The sequence below is a fragment of the Lates calcarifer genome, linkage group LG13 (assembly GCF_001640805.2).
Source record: "Lates calcarifer isolate ASB-BC8 linkage group LG13, TLL_Latcal_v3, whole genome shotgun sequence".
Classification (NCBI taxonomy): Eukaryota; Metazoa; Chordata; class Actinopteri; family Centropomidae; genus Lates; species Lates calcarifer.
Genome location: NC_066845.1, coordinates 10,737,872 through 10,764,129, shown reverse-complemented (window position 1 = coordinate 10,764,129; position 26,258 = coordinate 10,737,872). Strand labels below are relative to the sequence as shown.

The 26,258-nt window shown below is 44.4% G+C and overlaps 1 protein-coding gene across 1 annotated transcript in view; it reads left to right on the top strand.

The window, feature by feature from the left end:
- Positions 1-3,088: 3,088 nt before the first annotated feature.
- The window catches only part of fam222aa (family with sequence similarity 222 member Aa), a 45,456-nt gene continuing 22,286 nt past the window's right edge, over positions 3,089-26,258 (top strand). Inside the window, exon 1 of the mRNA XM_018669485.2 lies at positions 3,089-4,036. The gene's annotated coding sequence lies outside the window, so the exon portion shown is untranslated. The remainder of the gene's footprint in view (positions 4,037-26,258) is intronic.

The window sequence follows — 26,258 nt, the reverse complement described above, 5'->3', positions numbered from 1 at the left end:
TTGTCTTGTCAAGTACTTGCAACAGCGGGACTTGATATATGCTTACTCGTACAGTATTATTGTAGCCAACAGCCTTTGACTTCACACTGAATAAGCTGAAGACGGCTGACTGTTGTGCTGTGCTTACAGCAGTTAAAATAGGGGTCAGCTAAGTTATACTCATTTAAAATATCGATATTGTCAACAGGACGGAGAGGTCTTGGTTTTTACTGGTGTCTTGGTTTATGTGATGGGTATAGCTCCAGGCCTTTTGCGCTCTCACTAAGCATTCTGCTTTCATGTTGATCTCTTCCCGCTTCTGTCAAAGACATTTAACGCAACACTATGGAGACTCAACCCTGCGCAGTGGTGGTGTCATCCTTGCAACATTATCCTCTGTTATCAAGCCTTTCGTCTACTGCTTTCTTCTGTTTGATACTTTTGCCCTCACTCCCACTCCAGTCTACTCCTTCCTCCCCCTGCCACCTCTGGCTGCCCCCCGATCTCATCCTCCACCTCTGTGTCCTCTAACCACTTGACACCTTTTCAGATTCATCCCCCATCAGTTGGCAGACAGCGTGCATTTCACCCAGAGGGCACAATGCAGCGATCCTCACGAATCAATGGCAGATAAATCAATGCTATCTCTTTTTTCCATGCCTCTGCTGCCATCGATTTTTTTTTCTGTTACTTTGCTGTTTGTGGAGACTTAAACTTTGCTCAATTAAACTGAGTCCACTTCCAGGAACAAATTGTAACAGCGCAAGGCTTTCAGCTCGGAGACAGTCACTAATGTTAGCTCTGGATCGGGGCGTACAAGAGCTTTATTTATGAGATGCCCCAGTCAAACAGAAGCTGCAGTGGTTTTTACTGAACCTGAATTTATTGGCATTGTGAATCCTCTTTCAGATGAGGCATGCCAAAGGCTCGCCTTGATAGCGTGGTCTTTCATTTTGAACCAGAGCTGATATCCTAAAACAGAAACAAAGCAAATATCCTTTGATCATATTTACCAAGAACGAAGGAGGCCCAATTAGCATGTGAATAACCCTTGCTTTGGTGTTTTAGTTAAACGCTCATAGGTTTCTTGGCAGGGAAATATCTAATATGATTTCACATCCAATCTCCAGGCTCTAGATCCTGTCACTGGGAATGATTTCTGGGAAATGCACAGACCCAGACATATTATTTTGAAAACTACATTTAATATAGCCCACAGAAAATTATCCACTGTGATATTTCACCAGTCTCCCCCATAAATAATTCATTGTTTTTATGTGCCCTCATGCTGCCTTGGGGATTGGAACAGCTGAGTGTTTTCACAACGTATTTGTGTCCAATCTTCTGCGTATTGGGCGTACTCTAATCAAACCACAGTAAACATGCCTCGAATGTTTGTTGAGTCATCTGCTTATCAGCTAATCAAATGGCTTATTTGCCTGCCTGCCTGCCTCACAGGAGCACAACACAGCTCTGGTTGAGTATTTTTCAATTAATTGTTCATCTGTTTGACTGACTATGCAGCCACATGGCGTAGGTGATATGGTTGAACTCAGCAGGCTTTAATGTATGCTCCATAGGTCCACAGTACAGCAGCAGTGAGGGGGAGATGTGATTGAAGCTAATACATTTAAGAGACTGACTAAGTCAAGCGCTCCATTGTTCTGGAAATTCTACCTCTCTTAGAGCCAGCGTTCACCATTTTATTATTTGTCATGTAGGCGTGAGACCACATAAAAGACCCTACATGCACATACAGTATGTACCTATTTTTCTGTGAAAGAACTAGCATGAAAGTGCAAGTCATAGAGAGTATTTCAAAGGCAGAAGCCAGGACAGCGACATGGAGCTGCCAGGGATTGGTGAGCAATCAGATAGGGCAGAATTGATGACCTGGCTCAGGATGGATTTCTTGGAGCGGGCTGCCAGACCGAGGTAATACTTTCAGGCTCTTATCAGCACTGGCATAAGCTGAGTGCTGCATCACCCACTTCCCAGCGTCAGCTTATTATGAGAGTCCATGATGTGTGATTGCTTGTACCGCCTTTGTGTGTCCCGGGGTCTGTGTTCACCGGACACACTTGGCAAGAAGAAGAAGTAGGGGGAAGAAGAATACTAAGGGCCTCTGTCAAAGTACAGCCTCCACTTCCTCACTGTTGTAATGACGTTTTGCGAAAACAGGTGTTTAGCAAGGTTTCCTCTGACTCATGTAAGCTGGAGGTGTCAGTGATGGAATTCTGCATCATTAAGTAGCCACAGATATGTCATACGTCTTACCAGAATGTCTCTCTGAAATATGTTTAGGTAATTTATCACTGGAGGTAGTCGGCGGACAAGTATGTGTTAGTGGCCATATGCATCTTGTAAGTGTTGCTGCAGGACATGATCAGTGCTCGTGAACATTGCACTCATTATAATTTTAGATAAAAGTGCCAAAAGTGCGTCTTAATACATCACTGAATAAAACTGAGCCCATAAAGTACAACAAACTTTGTGTCTCTGAGGTTGCCTCTTGATGATCATGCAGCAGCCAGACTTCTGATATCATAAACTGATTATTGCAAGGCTTATCATCTGTATATAGGATATTTGTCCTATAGGAATTTCAAACCAATTAAGTTAAATAGCATTTTCAAGTCACCAATTCATAAACAGTAGATTCATTTAGCATGCTAATCACATTTAATTTTATTCAGGTTGCATAATAATACTTTATTTCTCCCTGCAGACCAGCTGCAGAGCACCATTCCTGCAGCCTGAACTGATTCAGTTTGTTGCTCAAGGGCACTTCTCTGCCTGCTGGTTTGAGTCCAGGTGTCTTTAACCTTTAACTAGGCTGCCTGAAAAAAAGAGGCTCAAACGCTGTTAAGGATAAAAGAATGATTAAAGATCTCAATCTGCAGTCTGCCACGGCAATTTATATCAGAGGTTTTTTTCTTTTTCCGCGAATAAACAACGTGGTTTCAGACGCTTGGACGCCGAGCATCTCTATGGTAACAGTCCTCAATTACCGATGATTGGCCAACCCGTGGGAATGTTTCTATTCCCTCAGTACAGTGATTGGTCGGTGGGCGGTCTGTGCAGCCTGACAGTCTGCAGCGTTCCGGGTTATTGTCAGTCTCGGCAGCTCGGCACAAGGGCAGGACCGCATCCCGGAGCTGCGTGAAGCAGCTAGCTCTTTATTCAGACTTAACCATTTCTTATTTGGTTAATACACCAAAGAGAGCATCTCGGAGCTTTGCTATCGAGGTTACTCCACAGCCTCAGCTGGAAATCTGAGTCTGAATCGGGAGGAAAGACATCTCAGAGAGGCTGCCGACACCACGGAGAAAGTGACGGACGGAGCAGAGCCTGATCACCGGGATTTTTTTTTATTTTTTATTTTTTTATTTACATCGCATCGCATCAGTTTAGGATATATCAGGCAGCTGCTTTGGCCCAGCCTTGATTTCTTTCAGGGTACCTTCACACAATATTGCCTAGATAATATTACTGACATTTGCATGATACATTTCACATAAGGTCGTTTATAGTGAGCAGGCGGACCACTTTAAACCCATGCGTAACAGCGGAGGATTTTGGAATACTGCGTAGCAGTTCAACCACCCAGTCTTTCGATTAAGAGCTCTTGTTATTTGGAAATATCTACAAGCGAAAAGAGGAGCACCCAGGACCTTTTACTTTGTTCCGGAGGCTAAACGTTGCAAACCCGAAGCGCACTCGGTGCGCAATCCTACAGAGGACGCTCCTGAAATTGCCGACCTGCGCTTTTGCCCTCGACAAAAATTGGCAGCCGAGTCGAGAAAAAAGGCAAAGCTTATTAACTTTGCATGCTAGAAGCTAGAGTGTGGAATCTAATTCGCAGGGTTACCGGTATATTTGCATACCATCGGAAGAGGATAAACTTAATCAGCATTTGACATCGACAAAGCGGCTGCTGGATTTTGGAGAACAGAATGAATCCTTTTTAATTTGGACCACAGAAGTATTAGGCAGATTGCTCAGTGAGTGCTACAATCTGCATGGAGTTCTAGTCTGCACTACGGAGCAATTTATGGTAAATATATTTCACATTTTCTCTTTGACTAAGTCTTTTAAGTAAGATTTTTGAATGTTTCGGGTCATCCTTATCAACCATTAACGTGGTTTCTGTCAGAGCCTCACTGAATCCTTTTGGGATGGTAAATAGGGGGGACAGCAGAAAATAATGAATGTTTGTAAATGCTCCATTTTTCCCAGGATGCTGCTCACATAACGACGTCTCAGATTTAAACCCTTTGTTTCCATGCGTGACCCACAATAAAGGAAGTGTTGTAAAAATCGACTTGTTAGAGAGCCGCTCCCGAATGGCTTTAGGAACTGCTTTGATGTGTAATATTGGTCTTTTCAAGTGTGGGTAGCAATTAAGTGTATTGTCGAGGGTATTGCACCGCAGGCACCGCAGGCAGGAATATGTGGTACTAGAGGAGTTGCGACTCAGAGCAAAAGGTGCGAATTTCTCATCTGTACGCCCCCGTGCGTCACTGCGTGTGGGGAGGGTGACTGTAGTGTCTGCTGCAATTAGTGATTTTTCAGCCTGGAGTGTTAATGATATACAATCTCTTTTTTATGGTGTGCCTGCATATTGTGAGCGCCTTTTTCTGTCTTTCTCCTTTTTTGTTTTTAAACCAAGGAACTCATAAAATTCACGGAGATGTGTGCGTAACGCTGTAAAACTTTTCACTTCGTGCTCGGCGACATGGATGATGCTGTGTGCTGCATTGAGGTCTGGAGGTAATTTGTCATTGTCCTGTGAATTCTTCAGCATATTTGTCCTCTGCGGCCCCAGCCTCGAATGCAAATAGATTATCTCGAGTGTAACTGAAGTTCATATCGTATTTGAATATGAATGTTGGCTGATAAAAGTTTCAGGCTGTCACCGACTCCTGTGAACTTTGAACCCTGTGGGTTGCTGAGGTTGCTTTGCAGTGTTTAGTAGCTTCATCGCTCAGGCTGCACCTAAATGAGCCGGCGCCTTATGCTGACTGTGCAGTGAAAAAGCTGCACACAGTATGTTTTATCATTAGACTACAAGCATCCTCAAAATTTATCTTCCTCACTGGCTCCAGTCATTCTCTCTCCGGTAGCCCCGCAGACAGACAGACAGACAGGCAGGCAGGCAGGCAGGCTCGCTGAATGTAATATGGGCCCCTACAGCAGGGCAGGCGCCCCCACAGTCAGGGCACCTGCCATAGAGCCTTCCTGGCTGTATTGAATAAAACATCCAGTGATGTATGAGGCAGGGGCTGCACCCGAGGGGGCAGAACTGCCTCATTTACTTCCTCCACTCTGCGCCTATGACCTGCTGAGCAAATTGTGCTCATATTAGCTCTGCGGCTGCTCCTCACCTAAACAAATAGTCTTCCCAGCATAATGCTTGCCTTAACTCAACATGATGGTTGGACAAGGCAGGGGAGAACGAAATGGCAGAAAAGCTTTAATATCTAGGTCACTGAATTACCTTTTGGAGTTTGTAGCTCTTGTTTTGCCTCTTTATTTTCTGGCTTGCTGTTGGATCTTTTTTCCCCCTGTAACACTGGAGCTTCAAGTGTCCTGCTGCAGGCTCAAGACTTAACTCACATATCATTCCTCCTGCTTTCGCCATGTTTCCTGTTGCTCTCTACTATCAGCTGTCTAACAAAGGCAAAAAGTCCACAACACTTAAAAATTATTAGTGCTTTGTAGGTTGAAAACTTGTGTCTCAGCGTTGCATAAATGTTAATCACACGAGCAATTAACTCGACTCTCCCTTCCTCGCTGATGAAATTAAGAAAACTTAAATTACTGAAGTAAAATCAGATCTGCTGTACTCATTTAAATGCTGCCAACAGTTGGAAAGTGGGGAACATATTTTAGCATTGTATTAACAAAAGTAATACACTAAGAGAAGCCTGGCATTTTATCAATTTGCAACTCAAATTGCATATCAGTTTGATTGATTGATAGCGTTTGGGTTCCTTACTGTATTCTTTGCTTATTAAAGTGCCTGCCTGAAGTGAATAAGCGAGCTCCACTCATGAATATCGTTAAAGTCACTGAAGTTTAATTTCCTGCGCTGTGTATTAATCTTTTTTAATCCCTGCATGGCTTGATTGTCTCAACACTTACCCAGAGGCAGCAAAACTCATTTTGGCACTTAAGATGACTAAAATAGTAGATACACGTGTGTGTATGTGTGCGTTTTACTAAAGATCTGCCCACCCCCCTGAAGTGTCTTAAGCTTTGCATGTCCATTCTTGTGTGGACTTTATTACTGAAAGTGCTGCTTTTTACTTACACACATGAAATAACATTTTTAAAACAGATTAACTGTCCACAGACTCCATTTATAGAATAACATACTGTAGATCTAAATAAACCTGAAAAATAATTTCCTCTCCTGTCAAAGAAAAGAAAAGACAACCCTGCCTAGATCAGCTGATGTCCTAGAAAAGCACAAGGCTTCTTCCTTGGAAATATCGTCGGACACTTTAAGGAACATGAACGTTTTCTCTCAAAGCCATGTCAGCAGCAGCTCATTAAGCACCTGATCAAAGTGTTTCATATCAGGAAAAGTCTTAACAGTCTTTGTTTTAATACTCTTCATGTGAAGGCAAACAAAAAAAAACAGACGTGCCCTTTCTTGTACTTTGCAATATTACATGATTTAATATAAACTCTCTTGTCCCTGCAGCGAGATTTGTCTTTCACATCAGCACCCGGGATGCGGAGACAGAGCATGAAAAGCAACATAAAACAACAAAAAAAAAAGCATTACACACAAATGATTGTGGAGAAACAAACACACCCTTCAGCCAGTCAGAGCGAATAAAGAGACGTGAAAGCGATGTTCACTTTCCAGTGGAGATGATGGTGTTGATGAGATTTGGCAGTAAATGCACAGGCAGGGTCAGCAGGGATGGTTCTGGTTATTGTATCTGTACTTGCAGGCAACATTACCAGTGCTTTATTCTTCACATTTTGCCTTATTGTATACTTGACTGCTCCAATACATCAAGCTGCATATTACATTTATTTTAGCAACAAATCACTGCCCCTCAGTCTTATTAACTGTACTGACAAAGTCAAAGGAGCAGCTCTCAATTTCTCTCCAGTCTGTTGATCTGTCCACCATGTCAGGGTCAAATACTCAAGCACAGACTCTTGTAAATGGTTCAGGGTCACTCCTGGTAAAAGACTGGTTCTCAGGTTAGCCATAAACAGTGTGAGGAAAAACTGCTTTTCCAATGATATTGACCTTGTGCAAATGAACTAAATCACAGCATTTTCATGAACACTGGCTCAGTCATGTGATGCCTGAATGAGAATCCACTTATACGGTATATTAATTAGGTTTGTGTCACACAAAAGAATACAAAAATCTTTGTCTTAAATCGACTGCTATTCAACAGTAGTTGTCAGCAACTTTAAATACTGTATAGCCTTATTTTATAAGCCAGAGCTCAAGCGTGTATTTGTTTGATGTGAAGCAGCTACACTAAAACAGACTGCAGGCATGTGATTGCATACATGCACCCCTGCAGTGTCTCTGATGAGCGGTTACGTTAGTGAGACCCTGTGTGGTTCTCTGCTCGTTTCTCCACAGATGATTTCCTCTTATTCTGGCTGCGGTAAAAGGTTTTTACCTGACCACAGCTCTGCTCGTGTGATCTCACCCGCTGCGATGGCAAACGTTTGGCACCTCTTCATCAGGGTTTATCTGCAGCTACTTAGCGTGTGATGGACAGCAATGATCCTCCGACCTCCTCCCTCGCTTCCCCTCTCGCCCTCTTGTCAGGTTGAATGGAAGTCACGTCTCGCCAGGCCTTGAGGTTAATGTATAGCCTTTAATTTGGAAAGGTCAGGGCAGTTTTAGTCCACTTTTTTTTGGTTTGAAAATGCTTTTGTGCATGTGAAATATAGTCAGCAGGAACTGTGCAGTTTATATGTGGTTAATGAGTACACTAGTATGCTGAGCCTGAGTGCTGAGCAGTTTATAGTTTGCTCCATAACCCAGCCAGAAAAGTGAGGGGAGGCATGCTCCTTCCAAAGTGTTCTTGGGGGAAGAAAGAGAATAAAGCAAATCTGACAAGCTCTCCAACAGCGAATTTGCTCTCCTTAAAAACAATGCCGCTCTTGCCTTCCTCATGGTCACATTGATTTGTTCTGGGTGACAGTGCAGGCTGCTGTGAAATCACCCCAGCGCCATTGATCTCAAGGAGAGGAGGAGGAGAGGGAATGAGAGCCTGGCGACAGTGAGCAACATGGGAAAATCCTCAGCGTGCCCTCTCCAACCTTAACCAGTAATAAAATGAAGGCCTTGGTTACTATCAGATCAGCCCCTGCTGCACTTCTTCAGCCACTGTATCGCAGACTAGTCGGCGCTTTGATTTGTTTTGGAGGCCTGTACATGCTGTTTGATTTGCTATTGTGCCTCGCCATGTTTCACATTATCAGCTGAACTCTTTATTGCCACTGTTTTCCATGCCAGAAGCAAGGCTGTTTTTATCTCATGCAGGCCTCTGATTAATCTCTCCCTCTATGCTGGTGTACTTTAATCTTGAATGGGAGATATCTGATTCTCCTCGGCTATTGAGGAAGATCAAACTTTAATGGAACAAGGAACTGCACATCATCCTAATCTCCATCTCCCTGCATTTTGGTTGACTGCTTTCCCTCGGGCTTTGTAGCTTTCTGCAGAAGCAGGAAATACATCAGACAGATAAGATGTTTTCTCTTCATGCTTTGGTAATTTATTCCCTGTTGACAATGGCCAACACTTTACATCTCTGCTGTTTGATTACCTGGCTGAAGGAAGAGCGAGTAAAAAACAGGGGAATTGATTGACACTTACAAATGGATATCCTGCATGACCTAAACGTGTGAAACTTTTCCACAAGCTTTAATTGGGGTTTCTTCACAGTTCAGTCCTTCCATGGGAAAACGTGCTAGCACTCTCTCTGTTTATTGACATGCGAGAAATGGAGCCATGTGTGACCTACGTCATCTGTCTATAATAGCCTGAGGAAAGATACGTTAGCCGCATGGATGTATCAAGGTTCAATGCTTTTGATTACACTACAGTCAATCCAGGAATTAGCTATTGACTGCTGTTTTCTCCATTCAGCTCCTCCATATCACTGAGTAACGGCGTGCATTATGCTGACCAGCATCCAGACTGTGACTGGACTGGATGCATATTGTTGCAAATGGATAACACTTATGGGGTGTCACACCTCCCACAGACGGTTTGTGTCTCTGACAAAAAGAGGCTATTACCCAATTCTAAGGCGGTTGCTGTAAGGTAATGAAATTTCCACTGACTGGAGAAAACAATGTTGTCTGGTCTGGATTGTAATTGCAGAAGCCACCTCACCATTTTCCCGAGTTCAGCGTGAATGCAACACGATTTAATAAAACTCTGGAGATTTTTATCATTTATTGCCAGCACTGGCAGCCGCATCAGGGAGAGTAAGCTGAGGCTTGCACAGATAAAACTCATTCAATTTACTTGTTGAATTTTAACCACGCCGGAGACCATTTACAAGAGAGCCGGCATATGACCCATAGGGAGGCGTTTATGTGTTTGTATAGGGCTTGTGCGGGTCAGCTATATTGTTAATATAAAGCCACCATTTCCTTAATCTAAATGGAGGAGTAGCCTGGAATTTCTGTCATTTTCTCCCGTGTTATTATTTGTGTCAAGAAAAGGTTGAAAATCCGTGGGATATTAGGCCCGGAGGCCAAAGAGCTTCTGTGTGCCTGCCTCCACTCACATACAAAAACATAGGAATACTGACATGAGGACATGTATGGACACACACACACACACTCTCACACAGACACACACACGCACACACACACTCACACACACACACACACTCCTAGCCCTGTTTTATTACCTCCTGCCTGCTGCTGGAATTGCTTTCCTCCCTCGAGTGAGCCAGGCAAAGCCGGCTTTATTGTGTTAACCTATTTGTGTGTCAAGAGCGATTGCAGCGTTCTTTATCTCTGTTTGTATTCGGACGGGGAGACGGCAGAGAGAGAGCGAGGGAGAGAGAGCGAGGGAGCGAGAAAGAAAGGAGAGAGAGAGTGGCAGAGTATAGGAGAGAGAGAGGGGGATAGTGGTGGTGGTGGTGGTGGGGGGGGGGTCCACAGGAGCCAGGCAAGCCACCGGAGTTAGATGGATGGCCGGTCACCTCGCTCCACTCTGGAGGATAATGACTGGTTGCTTAGCAATAACCCACCCCCACCCACTTCCAGACTTGCATCCAGAGTAATCACTTTTTTCCTCTAAAAGATTTCATATATAATTATAAGCCCACTGCTGGCCTTTGAAATCTGCCTAATGGGTCTTTTCATTTATTTAGCAGAGTGGGTTGAGGGTGCGAGCAGGAATTGGCAATTTTTGTGTGCGAGTGTGTTTGGGTGGGTGGGGGGAGTGCCTATCAACTCTTGTGTATTGTAGGTTGTAGGTTGCTTTTGTGTACGTGTTTGTCAGCATGTGTTTGTATCTGCTTTGTGTTGGGCAGTTGGTGGAGTTTGACCGGGATTACGATTATAGGCCAAAGCTATATTTCCTGCTAGATAGCTGCCGCTGTACAACCTTTGACCTACGTAATGCAGCAGTGGCAACACTGTACTCAAAGAGATGCAGCCACACAGTCGCACACATCCACATATTCACGTTATGTTTGGCGACCAGAGGCTATGAGTGCTTCTTCTTGTGAGCTCTTAGTTTTATTAACATTTTTATTGAGTTGAACAAATTGCTGACCTTTTGTGGCATAATGAATAGCCCGGCCCGCTTGGGAAAAATGGGAGTTTTGGCAGAAGTGACTGGCGTCAATCCAAGCTGTTTAACTCATGATTTGCAGTGTGTTTATTCAGCAGGTGAAAACATTTAATACTGCTGAGTGTTTTCCAACATTTCAATTCTTTTTCAACTGTTTTTTTCCTCTCTCTCCATATCTCAGTTGTGAGTCAGGACATTAATCTGTAGGCTGTCTTTAATTTGTTCTGTTCTCCTGCGGGTCTCTATAATTTTAGGTAACTGTGTTTTTAAGTGGCAGGATAAAGGTATAATATCTGAACATGACCCCAATTTAAAGTGCCTTTCATCACAAGCAGTCACTGATGTTGGCACAAAGTCCAGAGTGGTTTTAATGCTCTGCCAATTATCCTCTCTGCTTTTGAAAATAGATTTTTTTCCTCCCCTCTTTAATGAAGAAGTAAAGAAAAAATAACTTGAAATTCCCTGTGAAGTTCATATTAAACTTTTACTTGTTTTTGATGATAAAATGTCACGGCTGCTCAAACAGACCTCATGAATCAAATTAAATGTTCTGACTTATGCCAGTGTAGCCAGTTGGTGCATTAGACTGTTCATTTTTGGATAGACAAATTACAATTTGCAAAAAAAAAAAAAATCTGTTTTGTTATTGGAGCTTCTTTAAATAATGTCAGCCGTGTCTGATATTTACCCATCTGTGCGCTCTCTTCATATCCTGTTCGGTGCCATCTTTCCTTATCCAGGCTCATGCACCATTGGTAAAAGTGACAGCTCTGCACGTCCTGGGAACTTCATACAGATAAACTAAACATACAGCACCATCCCCCCAACCCCCACCCACCCCCATCTCCGTGGCATGCTTCTGTGGCTGCGTCTATAGGAACAGCTGTCCAGCTGTCACTGCAGCCAGCCAGTCAGCCGCTCTCCGAGGCAACATCTGTAGAGACTGAGCGCACAAGGGCAGCCTGCCATTCTCTTGCTTGTCCCCAAAGACCGCAGAAGTGTGTCAGGCCTTTTGGCTGCACATTATCACTGACCACGTCAACCGTATCACTGGGTTTTGATTGAACGTTATCTGTGTCTGTGCCACTTAAATAAGCTCTGCGAGGCATCAAACAGTTATTTTTTTTTTGTCACCAACTTAACAGCGATCTGTTACAGAAGCGACTCATATTATAGCAACACTTTTTAAAAACAAAGCATGTGACTTTGCAGCCCCCCCCAAAAAAACAAAAAAACGATAAACACACCACATTATCGTATCCATTAATAGCCATCTGCCTCTGCATGGATATGTCTGTGTGTGTGTGTGTGTGTGTGTGTGTGTGTGTGTGTGTAAACAAAATCCCAGCGAGCAAGGTGCAATGGCCTGGAACTGACGAGAACCCACTGGGAGAGTCTTTCCTTGATGTAGCCCCCCCACATCCCAGCTCCCCCTCCCCACCATCTTTTCCTCCTGGCAGTGAAGCGACAGCGAGGCGGGCGACAGTGGGAGGAAAGGGAGGGGGCACACAGCCCTGTGAGTGGGGAGATGAGCAGTGCTGCGGTCCCCTCTGTCAGCCACAAACTAGGATCAGGGAGATCGCATGGGACTCTCTCCTGGGATGAGCAAAGGGAAGAGGGGAGAAAGCAGCTGTTCAGAGTTTTTCTCTTACTTCTTCACCAGCTCACTTGTGTGTGTGTGTGTGTGTTTTCTTTTTTCTTTTCTTTTTTTTTTTTTTTTTACCCTCTCTGTCGTCTTTTCTGAGGTTGTCATTAGCTCCTGTTGTGTTTTTTTGGGGGTGGGGGGGTGGGTGGGTTTGTCTTTAAAGGAAGAAATGCTTTGTTGCTGTAGACATGGATGAAATGAAAATTTGCACTTTCCAAGTGTTATAATCATTCCTGTGCCTCTTCTTGGATGTTTTTAGGAACTATTGAAGGACATGATTTCTTCATCAGTCCTCTTGATAACTGAGGGCCTCTCAGGCATACTGTGCCTCTCCCCACAGACAGCTGCAGACTCATACAGGCTCTGGGCGAAGTTTGATGGATCCTGTTTACTGGAGCTGAGAGAATGCCTGGGTATCTCAAATTAAGTGTCACTTAAAGCTTGTCTTTTAGTCAGCTTTCCATTTTGTTCCCCCATCTCTAGTGACAGCACTGTGCTGCCAATTGTAACAGGGTTTGAGAGGAAGACATTTGGTGATTACACATTCTGTCATGATTGAGGGGTGCAGCCAGCAACTCGAGGCAAAACCAAATTCCATATGGCTGCAGTGAAATCTCTCTCCACCCATAGTGAGTTACACTCAAACAGCCCCTGTCCTGATGACAGGGAAATCGCCTGCTCATGACTTATCGTTTTATCATTCAAATTTACCCCATTGATGCTTGCTGCTGTGATTGACAGCTGGGCTTGAAAGCCACAGCTATCTCAATTGAGTTGCGGCAGCCAGTTGGTAACCGTGACAATGGTCTCCCCTCTTTGCCTTGTTTTCGCACTTTTTCTGCTGTCACAGAAACCTCACTGATTGCTTCTCTGCCAAGACGGCATCCTATTAATCTTTTAAATAAGGGCCACAGCCCAGCAGTATTGTTTGCAGAAAACCCGAGAGGACCTTGTGAGACCACACTGAAAAGGAGAAGGGGGCAACTGGGCCTGAATCTGTCTCATTGTGGCAGGAAAGCCGAGCCACCTTAAAACCAACAATATTAGAAATCTGCTGTGCTCTAGCTCCTGTAGAGATAGATGGTGCTGAGGTCTGAATATAACCGGCGCTTTCTGGCCCCACCTGATAACTCTGTGGGCTTTCTTGTCTTCCGCCGCTCTCAGCTTTGCTCTCCAGGTGCATTCTGTGCTTTCATCTGCATCGTGGCACTCTGAATAAAAGCCTCTGTGTTTATGGCCATTTTCTTTTTCTGTGCACTTATTGATCCCTTTCAGCGTGGATGGAATAGGCTTTTTTTTCAATTTCTGGGCTCAAAAAGCATAACAGCAGCATATTTTGAAATGGCAAACCATTGATATCTTGTGATGTGACCTAGAGAAGGAAGAATAACAGCTCAAGCCTTTGTCACTCTGTACTTACCTAACAATTTGTTTGACGGAGCCACAAAACATGAATGAAATAACGGCATCCTTGCACAAATGTATATTTCTTACAACCCTGAAAAAACTATCTCAGCCTTGTCTTGAAAAAGCTTTCTAAACTCTGATATCATGGACTAGGCTTTTACGTTTAATTAGGTGTGATTTGTGAATATTTCCCAAGTGGAAGGAAGTCTTTTTTGAGTCTCTACTTTCTTGTCAAGTGGTTGTTAATGGAGAATTGCTGCAATGCTCTTGACACCTTCTGCTTTGTAATGAGTGCCTTCCTGTGCAGAATAGCCCCATAAACCAAACCTTTCAAGGACGGGGAACATGTGGCGGCAGTATTTGGCATCTCTGTAATGGGGATGTTTATAAAGATAGAAGTTATAGGATCATTGCATACCTTCCTTGTGTCTTTGTCTCCTCTCTGGCCATGGAAAACCCAGTCAGGCGGCAGGGCAGCCTAGATGACTAATTGACTCCTAGGTCAGGGCCACATGATAGCAAGACTACTGGTCAATGGAAATGGATATACTTTCCCCTACAGAGAGCTACGACTGCTTTGTGATCATCTGTGTGATCACACACCCGTGCATGCACACCCGCATGCAGCTATTCATAGTTGTTCATCCACTGTGGCTCACAGTTGCTCCTCTACTTTTAAAACACAGAAAATCAATCCATTAATAACGACTTCAGAAAAGTATAACACCACTATTTATATAAGCTTAAGTCTGGCACTTCTCTGTAATCTCACATGATGCTGCTGGAGGAATATTGAGAGTTTGAACAATAAGGAAACGTTGAGGCAAAGCATTTGTTTTTTAATTATGTGCTTTAATAACTAGAAAGAATCGCAGCCTAGTTTTGTAATATTTGACACCAGTTTTTTATGGAAAAATGTCCTCGGGGCACTGCAACTGTTTTGCAGTGGTAAAGGTTTTATCTCCTCTCTGTGTATATAGCCTCACTGCAGTGCTTTTTATCAACAATGATATTGTCTGTGCTTTTACGTGCAGTTTCTTGTGCACAGAGACGACTGAGTGTCTGTAACAGTTGGTCCTTGAAATGGACCGAGTATGCGTTTCCTCTGAACATGCAAATGCGTACACGCAGGGTTGTCTTTTCATTCTTGTTTGCAGGTTAAACACAAACACTGCTGTCCCAGATTTACGCACAAGAACCCCTCCACCTGAGTCTGATCCCCTAGCAACCAGCACGGGTGCCTCGCACGCAGCCGCGAGCCTCCACCCCTCCGCCCATCATCCCAAAAAGATTCCCTCAGTTCCTCCGGTTTCAAAGCGCTTGCATAGCTCGACTGTGCCGAAGCATGCCCCCTCCTCCCTGACCCCTCCTCCAACAGACAGCACTCTTGACCTGCTGCCCCATTGTTTCCAGCGGGGATGGATGGGGAGCCGCCTCTGCCGGCGCGATCCTTCACTCAATAGCGGCTCCATCTGTTGACTGCGTGACTCTGGGTTACAAGCGGGGATTTTGCTCCGTCTGTGCAGGGTGTGAAAGGAGCTATCTCAGGGGGCTTCCTGAATAGGGTTTTAAAAACGGCAGTAGCAGGGTGTTGTGATGGCCCTCGCAGCCCACCCTTCTCTCCCCTCCACCCGTCATCGGCCCAACACAGCCGGCTGGGTGTGTGCAGGATGAGAGGCCTTCATTGTGCCTGTTCACAGGCCCCTAGGCAACAGGGTCACCTTGTCCCCAAACAAATGCTGCCCTCAGTGGGATTGTTGGCACTGTGTGTGTGTGTTTCCAAGTGTGTGTGTGTGTGTGCGTGCATGTGTGTAAGGGGGGAGTGGGTATTTGAGTATAAGAATGCATCATCAGGAAGAGGGCAGAGGCCTTGGCTGTGAGGACATTTATCTAACATCTCTGCCTTTCACATCAAGGCCTATTCAGTGCAACCCTTCTGCATCAGGCTTTCAAAGGACACCACAGATAGAGAAACACTCTGGGCTGCTTTACAGGTCAAACTGCTCTCACTGAGCGTTTAGACCAACAAAGCTGCTGATGTCATTTTCTATTTCTCTTGTATATTCAGCTTAAAAAGAAAAAAAAAACCTTTTGAAAACATTATCCGCGTTTTGTCTCTCGTGAATTTGAGTTCCTGTCTCTTGAAACGCTGGTATAGAGCTTTGGGCTTTTGAGGCTGGTCTGGTCTGTGGTTCGTCCTCTTTAACAGAGGGTTATTTGTGAACAAAAACAAAATCTGTGGCTGTTTTGACAGCTGGTTCACCTTCAGTAATTAATGTTGAAATTGCAGTCTGCCAGACATTTGTGCTGAGGTCCTCTGTCTATCTGCGTGGGAGTTGTTATTTGGCATTTCCTCTTAAGTGAAAATAAGCAGGATCCTGCCCTCTGGGATCCTTTTCTTTCTCCTGAATAAAATTCCCATCAGCTAAAAGAAAAACCTGCATTGGGGATGATTTTGTTTTTGGAAATGCATTCTTATATTGCAATACAGTTCCAAATAGTTGCACATAGAATTTTTATCATGTCTAGGCTTTTATAAGCTTCTTTTCTCTCTCCCATGCCTTAACTTGCTTTTGACAGTATAAATAAGTCAGCTGCAGTTTAATTCAGCTCTCTTTCTTTTGTTTCCATCTAATGGGGGGTCTTACTCTTGCCAGGAGCTTAGTCCTGAAGAGGCACAACTAAGCACCCTCATCCCCCCCGTTTCCTGTTCCTTTCCTTTATCACTGAGCCACAGTCGACCACAGTTTCGCTGCTGGGGCCCAAACCCCTCAGCTGTCACAGAATGTCCCCAACACACCTTTACCTCAGTTAAGATGATTAAAGTAGCAGGATCGCTCTCCTCATGTCTCCTGCACATGTTTCACCTCCACCTTCCTCCTCAGGCTGAGTAAAGACAAAGGGAGCAACAGTATCTGGCAGAGAAGCAGGGCTGGCGGTCGGTGCAGGCGTGGAGGCCCCTCACCAGACGAGACGGAGTAAAAGGAGGAGGGGGTTGTTGAGTGGAATGAGTGGAGGTAGAAAACTGCAGTGACAGCAGAATGAATAAATTGAAAAATTCTCTCATTGTAAATTGTCTATCGCTCATGACAAACGATCTGATAGGCGAACCGCCCGGGTTCCCGACGCATCCGTCCCAATAGAGCTGTGAATAACTGGTCTATCTCCACACTGCTTAGCACTGGCCCCGCACTTAATAATTCATACAGTGTGAAATATTTTCCCTGGTACAGATATGCCAAAGAGCTGCCGCCAGCAGGCGGGGGCGGCGAGGGGGGTGTCCCTGCGGTGCTAATTTGGGGGATGGTGACGTGCATAGATTTCTAAGGGGGCTCTAGTTTATAGGAGATGCCTCAAACACATTTGCTCCCCTGTATGCTCTGCCTGTTATTGGAGAGAGCTGAGCTGGAGATGCAGAGGGTGAGAGTGAGAGAGAGCAGATGACATTTAACTCATGGCTGATCTGCCTGGAACTGGGAACACAGAGGGGAAATATATTTCCATTTAAGCTGACTGAACACAGTTATCAGTGGCTGTAGGGACAAAGGGAGGCTGTAAACCTGCTAAGTACTTTTTGCTGTTTGCCCCGGCAAGTGTTGTGGTCGCAGATGACATCAGTGGCAGCAGGTGTCTGTGGACACCTGGTTTATGTCTCCAGTTTCCATCAGGTGACTCCTCCTGCCTCTGTGCTACTTCAGGAGCTCGGTAGCCAAAAGCCACTCTCATGGTCCCTGACCTTATTGTCCCCTACATTCACAGTGCTGAGCTCACACCAACTTATTCTCCTTAGCAATGGACCTTAAAGATATAACGGCCCCTGCTCTCATGTGTGCGTGCATGAGCGTGTGCCTATCTGCGATAGCGTCATTCCACGGGATTCATTTTTGTGCAGCGGTCCTGTGTGGTTTTGTCTGACTCGTTCCGCAGCTCAGTCCTGTACAAACTGGGTTTTTATGGTTCGCATTCAGGCCCTGATACCAATTATGCAAACTATTAAAAATTTAAGGAGGACAGTCTTTTATAATTTAATCCTAAAGTAATAGATTCTATTAAAAATGCATGAGAGGAGCTTTATAGATGGAGCTAGAATTAGTGTCTATCAAAGACTCCAGTCAAGGATGCAGGGGGAATGGGTAGCAGGAGTGGTGGTATTGCCTCATTATTCAAATAGGATATGATTACCATAGAGCCGGAGTCCCTCAGAGCTGAAGCAGAGCTCGCTGGCCACTGTGATCACAAACAGGAGTCTATAGTTGGGCTCCTCAGAGGGAGAGCTCTCCTTTTTCTGGTGAAATGAAACTGGTTTTAGATTTCCTGTTTCAGCTTTCACAAATGGGATTCGAAGTGACATGTGATTTGTTGTGGTTTAAAGCATTCAGTCGTTGAAATGCTCTTTGTCTTCTTGGGTTTCTGCTCCCTGGTGTTTCACTTGAGATTGTTTAGTCTTGTCCTTGCTGAAAGCATGTAGAAGGTGTTCAAGCATGAAAACAGGAAGCCTGCAGTGTTGTAACTTAATGGCTCATGCAGCAAGCGAGAGACAGACCTTTCACTGGCCTCGACACTCCACTCCTTGGTTTACCCCACAGAGTTTCCTGAACAGGTGAAAAATGGAGTAAAGATGTCCCTGTGTGTGTGTGTGTGTGTGTGCGTGTGTGTGTGTGTGCGTGCGTGTGTGTGTGTGTGTGTGTGTGTGTGTGCTGTTTTTAACAAAGCCACCATATTTGCGCTGTTTAACTTTAAAACTTTTCAGTCATTTTGTTCTCTGCTTTATCCTGCTCAGGCAGGGGAGCGAGCTAAACAGTTTTTCTGCTCCACAGGTTTTATAGAGTACAGATAGCGGGTGAATTTCACTCTGTTGTCATTGTGATTTGCTTCAATAATTACAGGTAGAGAACTGCTGTGATTCAGATACCAAAACAGCCTCTGAAAAGAGTCTGTAGTTATTAATGTGCTCCAAGCAGTGGATTGAAAAAAAAAATTGGAACCCTCATGAAGCTTATATGGATTTTAAGTTCTGCCTCAGAGGTATATTCCTTGCCTTTTTGATGTAATGGTTGCCTGTTTATGGAATAAATCCAGTGGGCTTAATCGATCATCTCCGTGGAAAGGTCAAGAGGAGAGGCTCTGGTGTTTGAAGTGCTTATCCCGTGGAGGAGTGCCAGAAATGTGACACCTCCTTATGAGTGGGCGGTGGCGGGCAGATTAGTGACAGACAGGGTGGCCCAGGGGGATGATTTAGGGAGATTCAGCTCTAAATACTCTGTGTATATCAGAGAGAGAGAGAGAGAGAGAGAAATGTAAGCTGCCTTCCCTCAATCCCTAATTTCATCAGAAAAGCATATTAGTAGATTAAAAAGAAAAATTCTAAAAAGAAGGAGAAGATTGGAAAAAAGAAAACAAGAGGGTGAGGGGTCACAGTTGGTGGTGAAAGGTGAACAAAAGTTTATTGGTTTTTACCTCCTGTCCACGCTTTATGTTTAATGTGGCTTGAAGTTACCAGTCGGTTTCATCCCGCTGCAGTCTAATCTAATCTGGAGTGGGTGGCTGTGGGCAGCATCTGTGCTCCGAGTTGAAATAGGGCTTTCTCTCTGCCTAATCCTCTATCCAGGGATCACTCAGTAGGGTGAAGACAATTACCAGCCTGCTTTCTCATGCTAATGGAATCTCTAACTAGATCTTACAGAAAGAGGGGAGAAAAAAATAGATGGAGGAAGAAGAGAAGCAGGGACAATGGCGCAGAAAGATGACCCAACTAAAATGGGTTTTTAGATTACCATTTAATTATTGATAGAGACCCAGTTGTGAGACCTAAGGTCAGGATTTGGAGAGCAAAATCCGAGAAAGGAGATAGATTATCAAGTTATTTTGGTGTGTGTGTGTGCGTGCGCATGTGTGTTGCGGGTGTCTGGTCAGAAAGTTGCTGAGACAGGACTGATGTCACCGACATATCAGCAGCTGTGTGCCTTTCACCTTTTTATCACCTGCCTCCAGCAAGGTGTCTGGAGTGGTTTTAAATTGCATTAATATGCAGGAATTTATAGATTGCCTCCCTTGGCATTTCTGCAGGGAGGGGAAGAGAGTATTACAGTCTCCATCTGCACTAATTACTGGGTCTTGGCAGTGTTACCTGTCTCTTGTGAAGGACAAACCAAGGCACCGAGCAGTAACACACAGAGCAGAAGGAGCTCATCTGCTGGGGAGTCTTCGGGAAGAGGGATGTCTCCGGGGCATTTTTACTCTGATATGTTTGAAGTGTCGGGAGCCTTGACTACCATAAAAAAATCTCTGCCAGCAACATCAATAAACTAAATGGCTTCGTCCAACTTCCTTCATCTAGAGCTCAGAGAGAAAAGCTAACAGGCTTTGCACCTGATTTTGGTGACAGTTACACAGCCACTCAAACTGTTATAGTTAAATATATCAGCATATATCTTCTGTTAATCCTGGTGGAGACTTAAATTGACTGTCTCCGGCTTGTCAAAAGACTTAAAGTCATGGCAGCTCAAAATAAATCTTAACAGGTGTAGACCAGCCGTGTTCTCCTTGAAGCATAGTTCTGAAACCTGAAACAGAAAGCCAGGTCTTTGTTCTACCAAATAAATCACAGGAGCAGCGGAAAGGTATCAAAATCCTTGAGAGGGAAGAGATAATCAGTCTGCACATATGCTGTTATCTCCGCGATGACCTCGCTTCTCAATTCTCTCCGTGGCTGGACAAACCTGCTGATAACGGTAGGGGCCCTTATCGGGTCGCTTTTGTCATGGAAAGCGGCGACCATTTTAAATCGTTACAACCTGCCTGCTTTTTTCGCTCTCCGCAATCACTGATTGACACCAAGACCTTGCCTGTGAACACAAGAGATCAATGCTTTAACTCTTCAGGCAGCTCACTCTCCTGGCCAGGTCGCCAGGTTTCTGCATCAAATCTACATGCGCTAATTCCATGAGCTCGCTCTGGGTTTTCTCTGGTTTCTGTGTGTTGGTCTGTTGGGGTGGGGGGAGTTCTTGGATTGCCGCTGCACGAACATCTTGCTGGTGTTTGTGCCATCTGTGCCTTTTAGCCAGCAGGTGATTACCAACCGCAGCCTCACCTCGCCACTCCGTCCAACTGGATTCTCTTGCGCTGGCACAGTCAGGGCCAGCTTCGAGAGGGAGCAGGTTGACAACAGCTGGATAGCACAACATTATGGAGTGAAAGGAAAGGCTTCTGAAGTCTCAGAGATGGAAAACTGCGGCGAGGAGAAAATATGTGGAGAAAAATGCCCGCTTCCTTCCTCCCTGGCTAGCTTAGCTGTGAGCAGTTGTGTCATCCTCTCTTTTATAGTCCTTAATATCCAGCAGAGCAAAAATGGCTTTGTCACACTTCAAATATATCAAATGAGATCAGTGTCAACATTTCAACGGTGCACTATTTGATTGCCTCGTGGGCTTCACAACACACTAATGTTATGCATGACTGACTATTGGATCTGTGACACCCTCCAGTGAAAGACAGCAGAGTTGTCCTTTGGACCATGGGAATTGGGGTCACCTTAGGCCCTGCAGAGAGCGGTGTTTTGGAGTCAGGCTTCAGCAAGTGAGAGAAGAAATCACATTGTTTGAATTTAATTATATTCCATTGATTTATTGAACACCCATTAATAAGCATACATTTCGAGGCAGGGCCATTTAGCGTGAAGGTTTTCTCTCGCTCCCTCTCTCCCTCTTTTCTCTCGCCTGCTCACTCCATTTCATCATAAATTGACATAAGCCTTTCTTTGAAGTTCAGGAGCCAAGCTGAGGAATGACAGCACAACAAACAATGAACAAAACACAGAGAGACAATGAACACTGTTTGAATATTCAAGTGAGCCACCATAGGATGGGTAGAGGAAAAAAAAAAGAGCCCTTGTTTTATTGTTGTTGTGTTAAGCCGTGAATGGACCTGTCTGGGACAATAAAGGATTGTGTCACATTGGGATAAGAAATTTTGCAATATCAACAATGCTTTACAAATGGTGTGTAATAAGGTTTACTGAGAAAATATAAATCCTAGCATGAAAACCAAGAAAGCACAGCTCATTTTTCACATTTGGCTGAAGTTAGTGTGGAGGCTTTGTGATTTATGTTTGGAAGTCCTGCCTGGTGAGGCAGCATCTGCTGCAAAAAAAAATCTTAAAAAGAATCTTATTTTTTCCGAGGGAAATTTAGTTTTTTAATGCGGCTGTGTATCTGTGATCAACATCTGTGATGAACTCCACAGCTACCCTTCACATCTGCTCAGTGTGTCACAGCATTTGTGGGGTTTCAGCATGAAAGTGGTATTAGATGACAACTGATGCCGCCGCCGTGCAAAACAATACAACAAAAGGCTGCGGCAATAAGAGGAGAGAGAGGAGGATGTGTTTCCCCTGTGGTTTGTCTGACAATCTTAAGCCACGCTCTCATTGCTCAAAGTCCCTCGCTGGCATGTGCGGGAGCGTAGAAGACTCAGGCGTGCTGTAAGAGCACCTTGGTTGTGCTGAGCTGGAGACGAACAGATCTGACTGAGGGGACTCTCCCGGCGTGGGAGCACAGGCATGTGTTGGGTTTGAGGCTGATGATGAGTGCACAAATATCAAAATTAGGGATGCGAGGCTTTGCTGTCATGACTTTTGTAATTAGTCTGTGGTACTCCTGTTTTACATCCTGCTCATTCTTTTGTTGATGAACCAATGAAAATGTTTGCCACTTTTAAAAGAAATCTGACCTTTTCTCAGAAATGTTACTGTTTCCGCTCTTGTGCCGTACCCTGTTGTTGAGATTAAAGCATAATGAGTTTAACGTTGGTTTCAATTAAACACTGTCTTTCTTGTTACAGCTACTTATAAATAGAACTCAATAGCGTCCGCAACAAGTGGTTACAACAGAGAAACATATCAAATACTATTTTTTGTTGCATGGAAAACCTGCATTTTATTACACTGCCACATAACATATACGTGGTTAAGACACTTGTAAATTTCACATGTGACTGACTGATGTCAAGGTCAGGCTGATCAGGGCTTAGCCTGCTGCAGCCTCTATACACTGCTCACCTATAGTGTAGGTGTAAAAAGAGCAGTATGAACAGACTTACATAACTGATGCTTTGCTAAATCCTACTGAAAAGCTGCACATGTAATACTTCAGAGAATTGGCGACTCTTGTTGTTTCCTAGGATTGCAGTGGACAATGCATTGTGTTCCTCACTATTTTGGGTAGCCATGGTAGTGGAGCAACAAGCCTGCTACAGTGTTTCAAATATTTGAGTGTATTTTATTTATTCCAAAATCGTATAAGGAAGGAAGGAGTATGTTATGAATCCCCAGTGCTGCTGCAAAAAGCAGAACCAGGTGAGCGCTACTGTGAAAATGATCCAGTCTCTCTCACCAGAACTGACAGACACTAAATGTACCTAAGGGCCCAATCCACCTTAACCACCTGTAGGCTAGTATCTAACAAAACCTGATTGGTGGAGCTTCCACACTTAATCATTTGCCACATAAAGTAAATACTGCCTGACAGGCCAACTCTAACCCCTCAAAACTTCACTGTCAGAATGCAGCTCATGTAGTGGATGAAAATATATGATTTAATTCAGTATTCAGTATCAATTATTCATAGGACCTTCAACATTCCTCATCCCAGTATTTGTAACACATCCACCCAACCTGAGTTTGGTTTGCAGGTTCAAACTCAGAAACTGCCTCTGTGTGAATCTAAATCTAAATTTCATATTTGCTGGACCTCAGCTCTTTGCATTTTCTACATTTGGAGTGTGGCTGCCACACATAGCCACAGCGGCTCACTGCTTTTAGAGCCCGTTATTTACCATTAATGAAACCTAGCCCAGCACAAAGATGCAGCAGTTGGCTGTGAAGTCAATTAGTCCTCATTGCTATTACAGGGTTGACATTAGTCTAGGCAGGCGTGTTTTGATTAGAGATGACAGACGACTCGCTGCTATTGGACTGCCAGACATTCCTCACCCTTCATCCCATGGGTGAAGCTATTGAAGCTGACTGGAATATGGAAAAGTAACAGCTGAGTGTTTTTGCCAAGATGCCCTTCATCTGCACAGAAACGTCTTATAAATATGACTGCGTGGCATACAAGGCTGTATAAGCCCCAATAACAGCGACATGCTGCATCATATATATAAGACTCAGCTGCCAATATGTTATTCCAACACAGTATATCATGGCAATAATGCCTAAACTGTAGGCTTTTACACACAATGGCCTTTTGTTGTGCAGGTTATTTATTGTGCTGGTGTGAGGTTGTGCAGAGCTGGTGGGTGAGTGCATCCAGGGGCTTGTATTGTTAGGGAATCAGTGGCTCTTGTTTGTGGAGCTGGGAGGGTTTGTTAACAATGGCTTTTTTATGTCCCAGAGTGCGTGCCTGTCGGCAAACGTCCCCTCAGAATTTTTGTTTGTGTGTTGTTTTATTGTTGGTGTGTTTGTGTGTGTGTGTGGATCAGGGTCGGCGAACATAACCCTCTCATTGTGTGCCATGTCCAAATAGACCAGTTTTATATCAGGCACATGTGAGCATTAGTGTGTGTGTGTGTTTTGAATATACAGTATGAGTGCAAATTATTTAGTGCGGATGTGTGGAAAGTGCCGAGCCGAAGGGGTTTACTGCCAGTCCTTCCTAATGGAGCCTTTCACTCTCCCTCCATTCATGTGACGGTATGGTGACGGAGGAGGGGGGGAGCTGGGGATTAAGGGGGTAGAGGCAGTGCCTTGTTAAAGAAAAAGAAAGGGTTTGAGTGTGTCGATTGGATTAACTTGTTTGGGCTTATTAAGAGGGGAGACACAGCAGCTTGTTAAAAGCACTGCATGGGGCGTCCCACAGTGAGACGGCAGGGTCACCATTCAATTAGGCTGAAGCCCCACCCCTGCTCATTGTGGAGGCTGTCTGCCAGGCTCCCGGACCACGGCTGGTCCTACACTGTGAGGGGGACTTTCACTGGAGACGCTTTAACTGAGACAGTCTATAGAGGCTTAATCATTGGTTTTGTGTAAAAATGTTAGCTAAGGCTGGGAAGTGTTTGAAATTTTTTGTCTATACCAAAATTATATATTTTTGATAGAAATATTAGCATGTTTGTAACAGCTTTGTCGCCAGAGAAGAACATCAGTATTGGATGATTCTGCAGTTCCAGTATTTCTAAGGTTATATAAAGCTCATGGTTATGGCAAATTATAGTATGGTTAGGGTTAGGCAGTGAAAAGACTTAGTTCAGAAGTTAGGAAAAGATGATGATTACGCTTAATTAAAAGGCAAACACCAGATTCACATTGTAACAGAGGATTAACTGCGGTTTCCTGTATTGAAATCAGATATGCTACACGCCTATGTACTATGAACGCCAGTACTATGAATCTAACCACACATTCGATGCCATGTTTCGGCACTTTACAGTTTTTGATATTGTTAAGTACTGAGGTTCAATACCCAGCCGCCTCACTCTTTCTTTTACCTGAAACGCATATAGCTCAAAACACACACATGCACTGCGTTTATTCACCCATGACCACCCTGTTACACCCCGCACTTGGCAGGATGCTTATCTGGGCAGACAGCTTTGGGCGCAGGGAGCCATCTCCTCTGATCTCTTCTGGAGTTTAAGAACCTTTTAACTAAGAAATAGCCCTCTCTGCCAAGCCCACCGCCTCTTGATTCCGGCTTATTCCCTCATCTCATGGGACTGATCTTCCGCCCCCATTGCAAAACCCTGCAGCAGCGTTAGCAGAACGGGAGAGAGCCGATAGACATCCTGGCTTTTGAGATATCCCCACACTAGTGTAATAGGAGACCTGTGAGTGGATTTGACGAGTGAGTGAAGTGCAGGTGGTTTTTTCAAGCAGGCGCAGAGGGCAGCGACTGTGTGTGTGTGTGTGTGTGTGTGTGTGTGTGTGTGTGTGTGTGTGTGTGTGTGTGTGTGTGTGTGTGTGTGTGTGCTCACTCACATTCTGCAGCACCTTCACACTGATTGACCTGGGCATGACGGGCTGTTTTAGGGCAGCTGGATGATGGGTCACAGGGTTTTGGTTTGGAGATAATTTCCTGCCATTGATAGACATCTGCTAAGTAGTACAATAACCTAATAGGAGGAGGTGAGGGGAAAGGGGGACATGACAAACAAGCCAAAGACTTGCTCCTTCTGCCTTGCTCTTAAAGGCAATAATAGGAGAAAATTGGTTCTTGAAATTGAATTGAAAAAAGCGGGTCTCTCTCGGCGAAGTATAATGCCTCCGAATACATTTGCTGAACAGCAAATGGAGAAAAATGGAGGGTAGTTACACGATTGTCTTTCATTTCAGAGAGGGGAAAACTGCGGAGGTATCCCCCGTTAAGACTAGCTTTTAGTCTCAATCTACACCATGTGTCCCTTTCCTCTCTCTCAACC